The sequence below is a fragment of the Candoia aspera genome, chromosome 2 (genome assembly GCF_035149785.1).
Source record: "Candoia aspera isolate rCanAsp1 chromosome 2, rCanAsp1.hap2, whole genome shotgun sequence".
Classification (NCBI taxonomy): Eukaryota; Metazoa; Chordata; class Lepidosauria; order Squamata; family Boidae; genus Candoia; species Candoia aspera.
In genome coordinates, this window is record NC_086154.1 from 209,637,489 (window position 1) to 209,651,357 (window position 13,869).

Here is a 13,869-nt window from a genome sequence, read left to right on the forward strand (position 1 = left end):
CCTGCCCTCTATCCACAAAAACTACGGAGACCACAATGCCTTGCGCTGAGGAAAAAGGCGGGGCAGAGAGCAATTTTTCTTTCCCCCCCTCTTTGAACCATCGTGGGAATTGTAGTCTTTCTTTTAATTTCTTTCTGACCGAGAATTTACATCCGGGTTCTGTATTCACATATTTCCTATTTTACAATAGGATATGACCTATGTATGAATGTTTAGCAAAAGAAAGTATTATATGCGTCTCTTCCAGACATGTCTAATCTTTATTGTCTTTGTGAGATTCACAAATCAGAACTTACGAAGAAGGCCTTTGTGATTGAAGTATATTTTTCCCTACAGGTTTTATGAAAATAATTTAAGACGGTCATCCCTTTCTAGTTAATGTCTGCTGGTAGTTACAACAAAGAAAGAGGTGGCTAATAATAACTAATTTAAATTGTGTAGGGCAGGGTTCCTCGACCAGGATTCCATGGAACCCTAGGGTTCTGCGAGAGGTCACTAGGAGTTCCCTGGGAGATCATGATTTACTTTAAAAATTATTTCAAATTCAGGCAACTTCACATTAAAGAGGTAAATTTCATTCTCTATTTTTAGTTTAAGAATATTGTTAATGCATATATACAGGGCTGCACATGAAACAAATATAATAATTTTGTGACTTCTGGCCTATATTGCATGCGCTCTACATGGGGCTACCCTTGAAGAGTATCTGGAAGCTACAGCTGGTTCAGAATGCAGCCACGCGAACAGTCTTGGGTGCCCCAAGTATGGCACACGTAACACTTTTGCTGTGGGAGCTGCACTAGGTGCCAATTTGCTTCCAGGTCCAATTCAAGGTGTTGGTTATCACCTTTAAAGCCCTACATGGCATGGGTCTACGTTACCTGAAGGACCATCTCACCCCCATTACATCGACCTGTCCCACCTGGTCAGGCAGAGAAGGCATGTTACGGACCCCATCCATGAGAGATTGTCAATTCCTCTTTCTTTTTGAAGCTCCAGTTTCAGCCACGCATACTGGGCTTGGTTGATCCACGAGGTCAACATGAAGGCAGACAGTCTGTTGCAAGAGGCGGTGAAGGAGACACTCTTCCTATCGCCATCCTGGATTTTATATTTTATATTCATAATTTTATTTAAGAGGTACTGTTTTTATTGTATTTTAATCTGTATTTAGTTTTAGTTTTATTTTAAGCCGCCCAGAGTCCCTCTTTTGAGGGAGATGAGTGGTGACGGAATTTGAAATATATATACATAAATAACTAAATATTTGAGCCTGAATGGGCAAGGGTTTCCCGTGGCCTGAAAAATATTTCAGTGATTCCTCCAGGGTCAAAAGGTTCAGAAAGGGTGGTGTAGGGGAATCAGAACGGCACTGAGGTTATTTAATAAAATTGGAAATAAGCTGTCATATTTAGAAATCAGGTTTGATGGCTTTCTTATTTGTCTATTCTGAATAACTGAAAATAGGTTTTAATCTAGCGCATCCTCTGGTTTATGCTTCCATAATATACTATCCGGTACTAAGAAAAAATGTATGATTAATTTTGAGGATTACCATTTTACTTCTGCTGTGAAGGTTTCTACCCAAAGTCTTACCCTACTGCTAGATTGGGTGTCAGCAAAGACCATTTCTTGTATCTCTTTGCTCCCTCTAAAGGTCATTTAGAGCTTTGCACCCCAAGCACCCTTTCAAAGCGTTGAATCGAATTATCCATTCAGTCGTATCTGACTCTTGGCGATTCCATAAGCCAGCTCTCTCCATGATTCCCGATCTTCCAAAGCATACAAGCTATTAAAAATGTTTTCATATTTTGCTCTACCCGTTTTAATGTTCACTATTCGTGTTGTAAACTGAAAGGGTATTTTATTATTTGTCGTGATGTTAGCTGCCTTGAACTCCTCCAGGCAAAGGTGAGATATGCAACTTTCATAAAAGAAATTCTGACGGGGAAAATGCTGCAGTTCCCATTAAGCGCCGACCGTAAACCGCACCTACAAAGTAGGGCCCAGCTTACAGCTGGCTCCTGACAGGTATGAAAGTGCGGTTGACTTCTGCAGGCGTTGGATGGGCGTTCGTTTCTCCGTGCCTTTGCCTTTAAGGTGAGGGAGAGGCAAAATCTCGGAGCGTCCCGATGAGCGGGGAGGACGCACCGAGAGGCAGTCAGTCGACGCCAGCTGGGGGCGTGCCTTATTTGGTCCGCCAGGCAGCGTGGACTGAGCGTTGCCCTCGCCAATCCGGGCTCGGCGTGTGTGGGTGGACCCTTGACTGACGCCTCTTTGGCTATTGGTGCCTTCAGGTGCCACGGCTCCTTCGCGCTATGTTGCTGCAAGTCGGGGTCTCGGCGCTCGCCAGGAGGGCTCTGCTAAGGAAGAGGGTCTCCTTCACCGCTTCTTGCAACAGACCGGCCGCCTTCATGTCGACCTTGCTCATCAACCAAGCCCAGTACGCGTGGCTGAAAGAACTGGGGCTTCGAGAAGAAAACGAGGGAGTTTACAATGGCTCCTGGGGAGGAAGAGGGGAGGTAGGCTGGCAACACGGGGTGGGATCAGTTTTGACGGACAGCCAAAAACCAGGACGAAACGTCCTGCGGGCACTTTTTGAAGTCGTTTCTGCAGTTGTTTAAGACAAGAGTTGCGTCTTCGTTTTAGGTCTGCGGTTTTGAATTTCTGATGGTTTTTGTCTTTGCATTTCGAGAACGTAGTCCACGTCTCACAATTAAGTTTGCAGCCCTTATCAGAATTGGCAGAAAGAGACATGTCTCGGTTTAATCATTCCTTTATCTCAGCTCAGAAAGAGAATATTTGTCTTCCAGTCCTGCAGCTTCTTTTGACCCGCCCCTCTTTTGTGACTTTCAGCGGCAAATAGACTTAAAATGTCGCAGACCGTATACTTACTTACTTACCCTCATTATAATACTTTTGCGTGACTGGACTTTCGGATGATGATCAGGCTGAGTCACCAGAGCCACACTAAGGTACTCTTCCGTAGGCTGCAGCTCTACAGGCTTTGGGGCTGCAACTCCTGGAAGCGGTAACCAATGTAGCCAGAGCTGCAGTGAAATTTAGCAGTTGTTATTTCCAGCACATCTGGGGGGGGGGGGTGCCTGCCAGGTTAGGAGTGGCTGCACAAAGGTCCTTAGCACTGCTAGTTTGCAGTCAAGCAATTGAGACTAAAACAATACGTGGCACTAGAAAATTCATAAATGAAGATGACCAAGTAAGAATTGATACTCTTCCATTGGCTGGCAGTCTACAGGCAATGGGGCTGCTTTCTAGTCCTTGGAGAAAAAGTGAAATATAACCTTGGTTGTACCCAAGCCAAGCATTGGTTCCTAGCATCTGAGGACCCAATATCAGGTCAGAACGCAAGTCACCAGAAAGTGATTTCCGACTTTCTCCAATACAGATATGAATTTACAAATCCAGTCTGTTACCATTAGTTAAACTATAATAACATTATTTCTACTAGAACAAACCATTTAATCACTAAAGTAAAAACTTCATTCTTTTCTATTACAAGCAAGCACTCTAAAAGTGCATTTAATCATGCAGTCCTTGACATGTTCATCTTCCATATTCATCTGTAACATCTTATACATTTTAGTGATAACATGGTCATCATTTATACAAAGTTCCATTTCAAACTGAGTTATTTCATTAACAAATTTGTAATTCTTTTTATCAACTTTAGAACGTTCTACCAGTTGTACCTAGGTGAACCAATGACATGTAAAACTTTCCGACTCTTAGCTTTTCCCTTGTTTTGATTTTTGGTTCACCATCCTTGAAATTAAGCAAAGCTTTATACAGTAGACTCTCAGTTAACCAGCACCCATGGGGATTGGTAGGTGCCGGATAAATGTAGTTTCTGGTTGTTTGAGAGTTACTATTAAAAATAGGCCTAACTAATACTATACCCCATACTGTACCATACCATACCAAAAGCAAGGAGCAGAAGAAGAACAAAGAAGTTGACGACCAATGGGGGGTCAGGGTGACCAGAATGACTGGTCAGGAAGGGGTCAAGGGAGCCTAATGGGGCATGGAAGTGGAGAGTCCTTGTGTGGCGATCAACACTGAGCAAGCTCACTGGCCGGCTCCTCCGCAGCATGTGCCCGCAGTCCTGCCAGCTTTTGGAAGGGTTTCCTGGAGTTTTCCTACTTCCTGGCTGCCCTCTGCTGGTGCGCAAGTAGCCATGCCCTTCGCTTTTCCAACTGTGCTGGACCTCACTGGGATTTCCTCTTTGGGGAAAGTGCATGGAAGCTTGGCAAAACCTCTGCACTGCATGGCTCTCCCCGCCAGTTCCTGCCCCTTTCCTTCACCTCCCTTTCCCTCATGGCGTTTGCCTTCCCCAGCTGCTCCAGTCCTGGGAAGGGCAGGGACTCTCTTGGCTAGAGCTGTCATGTGACCGGATTGGGCTGCCTGGATCACCGTGGCACTATGAGTGAACTGGGGGCTGGGCAGAGTGCAAGCCGGTGCCAGGTAGCGACCTGGTAGCTGCTGCTCCCTTGCCTCTTCTGCCTGCTCCTGGTTTGGACCAGAGTGTGCTGCACTGGCTGACTTCTCAGGTAAATGGGGTGCAGCCCTTGGCCACCACTGGCGCTGCCTCCCCTCTTCTCTCAGCCCTGCAAGGCAGGATGGTAGGGAACCGATGGTTGCCGGCGAGCCCTGGTGAGGGAAGTCCGGGAGCCCCACCTAAGCCGTTGGTTTGGAAGGGGACGTTTGAGCGCTTTTCAGGATTGAGCAGTCTTTCTTTTCTGTTTCTGAAGTCCTATAAGGATGAGATCAGTGAAGAAAGCTTTACCTGTTAAGTTTCTATCCATCCTGCAACTTTTAAATGGTCGACAGCAGCCTTCCCTGACATAAGCGTGGGTTTACTTGTGGTGCGGTGCAGCACGCTAAGTTTAAACTTACATTTCTGCTAGAAATTGGTTTTATTTTAATTTTTATTTAAAGTATTATTTCTTCGATTTTTTTGCCGGTTGCTTGAGAGTGCCAGTTGCTTGAATTCTGGTTAACTGAGAGTCTACTGTATTTTAACCAGCTTATTCCTCCCACATTTTCTCTTCTAACAAATGCTTCTTGAGGTGACAACCATAATGGTATATTTGGAGACAGTCTTACCTTGTCTTTGTTCCAGATTCTAAGTATGGCACTCCTAACAAAATGATTTTTGAAATCCTTATTAACTTTATCATTACCATAAATAGGAGTGCCACCCATGTCCTTCATGCTGTAGTAATTTCTTATTTTCCAGAGTAATCCATTCCTTCATCGAAGCAAACAGGAGGCATCAAAATACAATTTCAGATTAGGCAGACCCAAACCTCCTCGTTCTTTGGCATCTTACAGCAATTTATATTTAATGCTTGGTTTCTTGCCTTGCCAAATAAATTTTGAAATATCTCTCTGCCATTCTTTAAATGGTAAATCTGTTGACAAAATCGGTAAAGTCTGAAAGAGAAACAACATTCTAGGCAAAACATTAATCTTAATCACAGATATTCTTCCCATGAGAGACAATTGTAATTTCCCCCATTTTATCAAATCTTTTTTCACATCATTCCAAATTTTAACATAATTGTTCTGAAATAACATGCTATTCTTAGTTGACAAAAATACCCCCAGACACCTAACCCTTTTTTCTATCTTAAAACCCATCTTACCCATCAGTAATTCTTGATTGGACAAGATCATGTTTTTAGTTAACATTTTGGTTTTTTGTTTACTTTGAGACCCACCAATGACCCAAATTATTTCAATTTCTTCAGATTTTCTGCAGTATCCAAGGGGTCCTGTAGTATCAAAACGAAATCATCAGCAAAAGCCCTTAATTTAAACTCCTCTTGTTTGATCTTTAAGCCCTTTGTTTGTTCATCTCTTCTAATGTCTCTGTTAAAAACTTCCAATACCAAAATAAAGAGCAAAGGTGATAAAAGGCATCCTTATCTTGCTCCTTTTCGTATATGGCATGATTCAGTTAATTTGTCATTCACAATGATGTTTGCCTTTTGTGGTGTATAAATTGTCTTAATTCCTTGAATAAGATGTTCTCCAGGATCCATAATTTCCAAAACTTTAAACATAAAACTCCAGTTCAAATTATCAAAGGCTTTTTCTGCATCTAAAAAGATAAGAACCGCTTGACATTTGTTATATTGTAAATATTCTATAATATCCAAAACCACTCTTACATTGTCTTTTAACTGTCTTTTTGGTGAAAATTCACATTGATCATGATGGATAAATTCTTGTAAATTTCTTTTCATTCTTTCTGCCAATACTGATGCAAGTATTTTATAGTCATTATTCAACAATGATATTGGTCTGTAGTTTTTAACTAAGCAAGAATCTTGTCCTTCCTTTGGTATTAGGGCAATATTAGCTTCTTTCCATGAGTCTGGCATTGAAGACCCTAGCAAAATAGAATTCATCAATCTTTTGAAAGGTAGCAAAATCTGATCTTCAAAACATCTATAATATAATGCAGATAAACCACCAGGTCCTGGTTCTTTTCCCAATTTTGTTCTTTTTATAGCTTGAACTATTTCAAAGGTAGTTATGGAGTTGTTCAATATCAATTTCTGTGTCAGTGTAAGTTAGGTAAATTTTGTCTATTCAGATACTCATTTATCTTTTCCAAAGAAACTTCTTGTTTTTTATACATATTAGAGAAAAAAACTGTGAAATGCTTTTTTAATCTTTTCATTATCCAAAAGTTCCACATCTCCTTCCAGGATCTTTAATAACATTTTCCAAAGAAACTTCTTGTTTTTTATACATATTAGAGAAAAAACTGTGAAATGCTTTTTTAATCTTTTCATTATCCAAAAGTTCCACATCTCCTTCCAGGATCTTTAATAACATTTTCTTTTCTCTTTCTTTCCTTAATTTATATGCTAACCATCTTCCCAGTTTATTAGCAAATTCCAAATGTCTGTTTGGCATATTTCAACTTTGTTTCAATTTCTTTCATAGTCAACATTGACACTTGTTGATGTAATAATCTAAGTTAGTATAAAATGGTTTTTTCTGATGGTTTTTTCTGTAACTGTTTCTTTCAATTTAATCTGGTCCAGGACCTTCTGTAACTTTTATTGAGATTTGTTTAAGATTAGAGTTATGGTAAATAAAATGTCCCCTCATAACTGCTTTAGTGGTATCCCACACAGTCTTCGAATCTATTTCATTACCTAAGTTGATTTCAAAAAAATCCTTTAGTTTCTTCTTACAGTCTTCCACAACCTTTTCTTTTTACAAGATAGATTCATTCAACCTCCATCTATATGATCTAAAAGTTCATTTTATTATCATACTAACAGGGTTATGATCACAAAAAGTCCTTGGTAATATATCCACTTTGGAAATTTTATTCACCAAATCCTTTGAAACCAAATCATGTCAGTTCTGGAGAACAATTTATCTCTCTCTGAATAAAAAGTATATTCTTTTCTCAAACCATTTTTATATCTCCATGAGTCCAGTAATGACAAATTGTCCATCAAATTGAAAAAGGATTTTGGTAATCTCCCTTGTTTTATTTTAATTTGTTTTTCAGATGTTCTATCAATTAGTGTGGAAAGAAACTAAGATCATGGCATCTGGTCCCATTACTTCCTGGCAAATAGAAGGGGAAGAAATGGAAGCAGTGGCAGATTTTATTTTCTTGGGCTCCAAGATCACCACAGATGGTGACTGCAGCCATGAAATTAAAAGGCGCCTGCTCCTTGGGAGGAAAGCTTTGGCAAACCTAGACAGCATATTAAAAAGCAGAGACATCACCTTGCCGACAAAGGTCCGTATAACCAAAGCTATGGTTTTCCCAGTAGTGATATATGGCTGTAAGAGTTGGACCATAAAGAAGGCTGAGCAGCGAAGAATTGATGTTTTCGAACTGTGGTGCTGGAGGAGACTCTTAAGAGTCCCTTGGACTTGACAATCAGTCAATCCTATAGGAAATCAACCCTGACTACTCATTGGAAAGACAGATACTGAAGCTGAAGCTCAAATACTTCGGCCACCTAATGCGAAGAGAGGACTCACTGGAAAAGACCCTGATGCTGGGAAAGACTGAAGGCAAAAGGAGAAGGGGACGGCAGAGGATGAGATGGCTAGATAGCATCACTGATGCAATGAGCATGAAATCGAGTAAACTCCGGGAGACAGCGGAGGACAGGAAGGCCTGGCGTGCTGCGGTCCATGGGGTCACGAAGAGTCAGACACGACTCAACAACTGAACAAACAAAACTCCATTTCAATCCCCCATTAAACACCAACTTTGATATGAAAAAGCTGACAAATCATTCAAAAGTTGTGTAAAAAATCTCTTATCTTCATTTGGTGCATATATTCCCACAATAATAGATTTTAATTCATAAAGTTCAATTTCAACCACTATGTATCTACCATGTTCATCAGTTAATAATAAGTTTGGCTTCAAATATGGTTAAAATATAATACAAGTCCATTGATCTTCTTTAAGTTTGCTGAAATAAAATCTTGTCCCAAATTCTTGTTTATTAAGTATTTTATATCTTTTTTCTTTACATATATTTCTTGTAGACATATCACATCACATTTCAATTTATTCAAATAATGAAAAACTTTCTTTTTGGGGGGGCATTTGCCCCATTTATATTCCACATAAGACAATTTAAAGCCATTTTTATGAATGTAACTCACCACAGTCTTTAGGTATAGCAGCGATCTCTTCATCTTGTTCTGTAACGTCCATGTGTTGCTGTACAGGTACATCCTGATCTAGCTTGGTTCTATATTTAGTCAGAAACTCCTTAGCCTTGAAGGCTGAAGTTAATCTAAACCTTTGTTGTTGAAAGGTAAAACTCACCCTTCCAGTTTCTCCCAACAAAAAGGGATCTTATTCTTCAGAACATCTGTCAAAAAAGTATATTCCTTTCTCTTTATTAGTATTCTTATAGGAATTTCCTTCAGCACTGTTATATCCACATTCTCAATGTTAAGTTTAGAGTCCAAATGACCTTGAAGAACCAACTCTCTTGTTTTTCACTTAGCAGATTGAACTAATACATCTCTTCGCTTATTGTTGATATCTGCATATCTTGAATTAATCCGAAACACTTTTTCTATTTCCTCCACCATTTTATCTTCCTGCCAGTCAATCAAAGCCGCCAAAGCCTGTGTAATCTTATCTTTGAGATTTTCTTCTCTTGCTTCAGGGATCCCCCTGAGCCTTAAACAGAATTTACTATCTCTCAAGTCCAATAATGCAATCCTATCCAAATCATTTTCTCTTCCCCTCTCCAATGCATCAACTCTATTGTCAACTTTTTAAACTCCTTCTTCAAATTTCTTTTCCATTTTTCCCAATTTCTGATCAAATCTTTTTTCAAATTCAGCAAATCTTTTACCGTCCTTTTTTCCCCCCTTTTTTCCCCAATTCTTCAAAAGATTGGGCAATAGATTGTGTTTTCAATGTAAACTCTTCAAACATAACTTTTAAAAAATCCAATTCACCAGAGCCACGCCTTGTTTGTTTCCTTGTAGTCATAATACCTCTTCTTCCCTCCTTTTCTTTTATATATATAAAAATTACATAGAAATTGTATAATCTCAGTATCCCAATATTTTTAAAAAGCCAAATGCTTTAAACTTTAATAGTGTAGCCCCATCTAGTGTCCAAATATAGTAATTACAAGAAAAACAACTCCAATATACTTAATGGTGAGGGGAAGTTATCCAATCACAAGCCTTGGTTTGAACTGTGAGCTTTTCAGTATCGGTATTTTGAAACAGCATCCAATCACAGCTTAAAAAACTAGCCACAACAAAGCTTTCTCACACAGTCTAAAAATAGTCTCAATCTCAAATCCAACATAAAAAATATTTTCCATTAAAAAAAATTTTTTATTCCCTTAAAAAAAAGTTTCAACAAAACAGTATACCTTTTAGATTTCTTGCTTGACTTATAATCCATTAAAGTAAACAAAGCGTGTTTAAAAAATAAATCCCAAAAAATAATGAAAAATCCACCAAGGGAAGATAGCATTTCTGATTCAGAGATAGCCTCTTAAGTTCCAACAGTTCAAGCAAAAAATAGTGAATTAGGAAATGGGGTGGCTTGAATTAATGTCCCTTTAAGGACTTCACACACGGCTCAGACAAGATGGTTCTCCCACTTCTCAGCTGTTCCGCTCACTGTTTGATCGTGGGTTTCATGACCCTCCGGCAAGCTACAGCTGTTAAAAGACCCAAGGAGCGATTCCTGGATTCCCTCCTTCCCGGAGAGTATTTTGGGGCTCAGAATCTCTCCTGAGCCACCAATTAAATGCCGCGCTGTGGATCTAGCCACGGAGCTGGCTAAGATCGTGCTTCCGCCATGAAATCCCCACCAGAAGTCATCAAAGAGAAAGACGTTGAAAGACTTCATTACCTATTATTCTTCAAAGATAAAAAAGTGCAAGGTACATATGAGAACATGTTAGTGTTTTATCCCACTAGCCTAATTTTCAGTAACACAGAATAATAATTAAAGATAAAAATTGCTCTTATGGATTCTAAAGGTGTGGGAGATAAACTATACCTTATGGTATTTCATAAAGAACCCTCTCCCCCAATATACTGTATTTTCTATGGTAAAGAGCTCTGGAAAGTGGGCAATTTATTCTGGAAATGGAATAGTGGAAACAACTGTTGGTTTTGTTCTTTCCTAGCTTACAAGCTGCTTTTAACTCTAGAAAAACATTTATCTTGCAAAAATGGGACTGATAGAAAATAAAATAAAATACTGTCAAATATGGTCAAATGAGGAAATAAAAGAAAAAAAGCAACTGGCACAAGATTGCTTTTCAGTGGAGAAGAACCCGAACCGCTTTTCAATTCCATGCTGCTGTAACTTGATGTTCATGCGGTAGGCCCTAAAGGCCCATGTACTGCATTCAGCTGATGATGTGCATGCGCAAACAAGCATACTGTAGCAGATTCATGAGTTCAGATAAAACTTCATTATGTTTATTGGAGAATCAGGAGAAGGATCAATAAATAATTTACATACACACATGGAAATAATCTTTGCAAGTCAATGAAACTTTGTCTTGATGTGTACCAAGGTCCCTGAAGAAATGTATTGTGATGATTAATGCTGGACAGGATGCTACGTGCTGGGCAGACTGAAATCGAAATCTGTATGATTTCAAGATTTTAAAGCAGACTTCTTAGAATTCCACTGTGAGCTTAAAGAGATCTTTCCAGAGTGCTGTCAAGCTATTTTGCAGAGTGTTCGGGATATTGGAGAAGAGATAGTTGCTAAAATGTGTCATTGCAGGAAAATATTATGATGCAAGATGAAGATTCTGGTAAAGATGGGGATTTTCTTGCTGTTAGGGAGATTGAAGTATTGCCAGCTGAAGATCGTGGTTTGGTGTTGAGGGGGTTAAAACGATTGTTTGAGTTTAAGACTGCACAAGGAGTTGCTATGCTGGAGAAATGTTATGACTATCTTTATCAGTGTTATGGGGAAGAAGAGCATGTTATGTGGGAGTTGTTTTTCTTTTGCTGAGAAGCCTGCATTTTGGGGGGCAGTTGGACTATCTGATTTTTATTTAAAAAATGCCTTATGTGTAATGGGGAATTATGTAAATGCCTTGGTATATTTTGAGGAGGGGGAAAACATTATGTAACTGGGCTGATAATGAGGTTATGATGATTTCGTTTTCTTTTAGCCATTTGGATTAAGTTTTACAAGATTTTTGATTTGTAAGATTTAAAAGGTATTGGTAAGATACAATATTTTATATTGCCCTTCAGGTTTAATAGGGTTAAAATTGTTATAGTTCTGTTAATTATAAAGGCAGGCAACTTATTTGTTTTTATAACTTGACGTTTATTATGTAAACAGAAACATATAGAATAGTAGTAGGAAGGAAATAATTAAATGGATTGTGTTTTATGGGAGAGGGAAGTTGAATTAGAAATATATATATATATATTGTATTAGAGATTCGTACATGAGTTAATGGAAGGATTTATAGAAATAATGTGATTTTGGTTTGATATAGAGAAAGGGTTTGATATGGGAATTGCTGTATATTCTTGCTGTTGAAAGTTGGAAGTCACCTGTATATGTAATCTTCTAAAAGTCTTTTTTCTTGTGTTTCACACTTAGTTTCTTTTTTGTTTGTTTGTAGTTTTTTATTTTCTTGTAGTTGTTTATGCTTGCTTTAAATATAATAAAAAGCTTTTTAAAAAAACATTGTCAGGTTGATGACACAAATTATAGTAAGAAATGCCCTCTCAATAGACATATGGCTAAAATGTAATTAAATCAAAATAAAGATCTGACCGTTTCCTTGATGTGTTGATGAGGAAGCAGATGCTTATGTACTTTGATGCAGGTGGATAACGCAAAGAATACTATGCTTGTCTGAGAGAAGAATATGGGGATGGGATCAAGATCACTGGAGTCTTTGAAAACCTAGATTATCAGAGGAAACAGGTCAAGGTAGCAGGCAGTGGTTCTTAGTCTTGGGAGAGATCAAACTGACTCAACAGGACTTTTACTCTAAGGTTATCATACACAATCCTGCTTCCACTTTACAGTTGTGTAGGTCCATTGGTAACTTGTAAGCAGTTAGTAAGCTTCATTACTAAAGAGGGGCTTAACCTGGGTCTTTACCATGATGTCTTACTGGTCTCTTTCTGCCACCCACATTCTTATGAGCAACCTAAATTTACTGCAACCTTTTAGGAATGTAGGGCAGTAACATATAATTTTACTCATGATAGGAACTGACATTGCTACACGAGTACTGATGGTAGAGATTATGTATCTAAGGCCATCAGAGACTATGTGTTTTGGGAGGGCATATCTGCTGCACTTTCTGTAGTAGTTGCTAAAATATATACCAACTGGTAAGTTATTTCTTCCCCAAAAGCTTCACAAATCAGGAACAAATACATACATGAAGGGAAAAAATGGATGTGTGATGAATACCGATCAATCCCACAGGAAGAGGCCTCTAACTTTCACCTACTTTATCAATATTTTAAAAAAACCTTTTAAACATCAGAGCAGTAACTAAAATGGATCACATCATTCTAAGGCAGTGTGGTTCCTTTCTGAGTATAAAGGAAGCATTTACTTTTATGTTTCTAAGAACTCCCGTCATAATGAAAGGACCATACGGTAATAAAGGACGACTAGTGAAGTTGAGGAAAATATAACTTTGATGTAGCAGTTCAGTGGTCAAGTGCTTTTGATCGACAAAAGTGCAGAAACTTTTCTGCTCAGGGCCATCTCCTATTTTCACAATAAAATTACTGAAACTCACTCTGCAAGTTTGAACTGAGAATTTAACACACAGATCTAAATAACTGAAAGAAGCTGCTGCTCTTCAAGGATTTAACTACACAGTGCTGAAGTTTGACATTTTGACAGAATAACCCAAGCAACACACAGTTTATTTCATTCTCCCACCTCTTTCATTTTCTTAAAGACCATGTAGTATTTATCACTTCATATTTGTAGGACAAAACCTCGGGTTTTATCATTAAAACAGGAGACAAATTGGACAATTCCATGTCCCCTTTAGAAGCAATCTTTTCAACTATGGTGGGCATCCATATAAAGAACATTTAAACCTGCTGACATTATATTCCTTGCAAGCAGACTGAATACCCATCTGGCTCGTGGGTCAAAATGTCTTCCCAGATTCATCATGAAAACAACGATCATGTGAAAAGGCTTCCATACCAGAGTATATGTCAGAATGATACTTGTTTCATATTACTATTACTTAAATGAAATAGTGGTTCCATGCAGTTATATTAAGTTTCATATACAAGTTTTACTCTGGAATGAGAGCACTGTTTTTTTCTAATGCTAAAGTAACC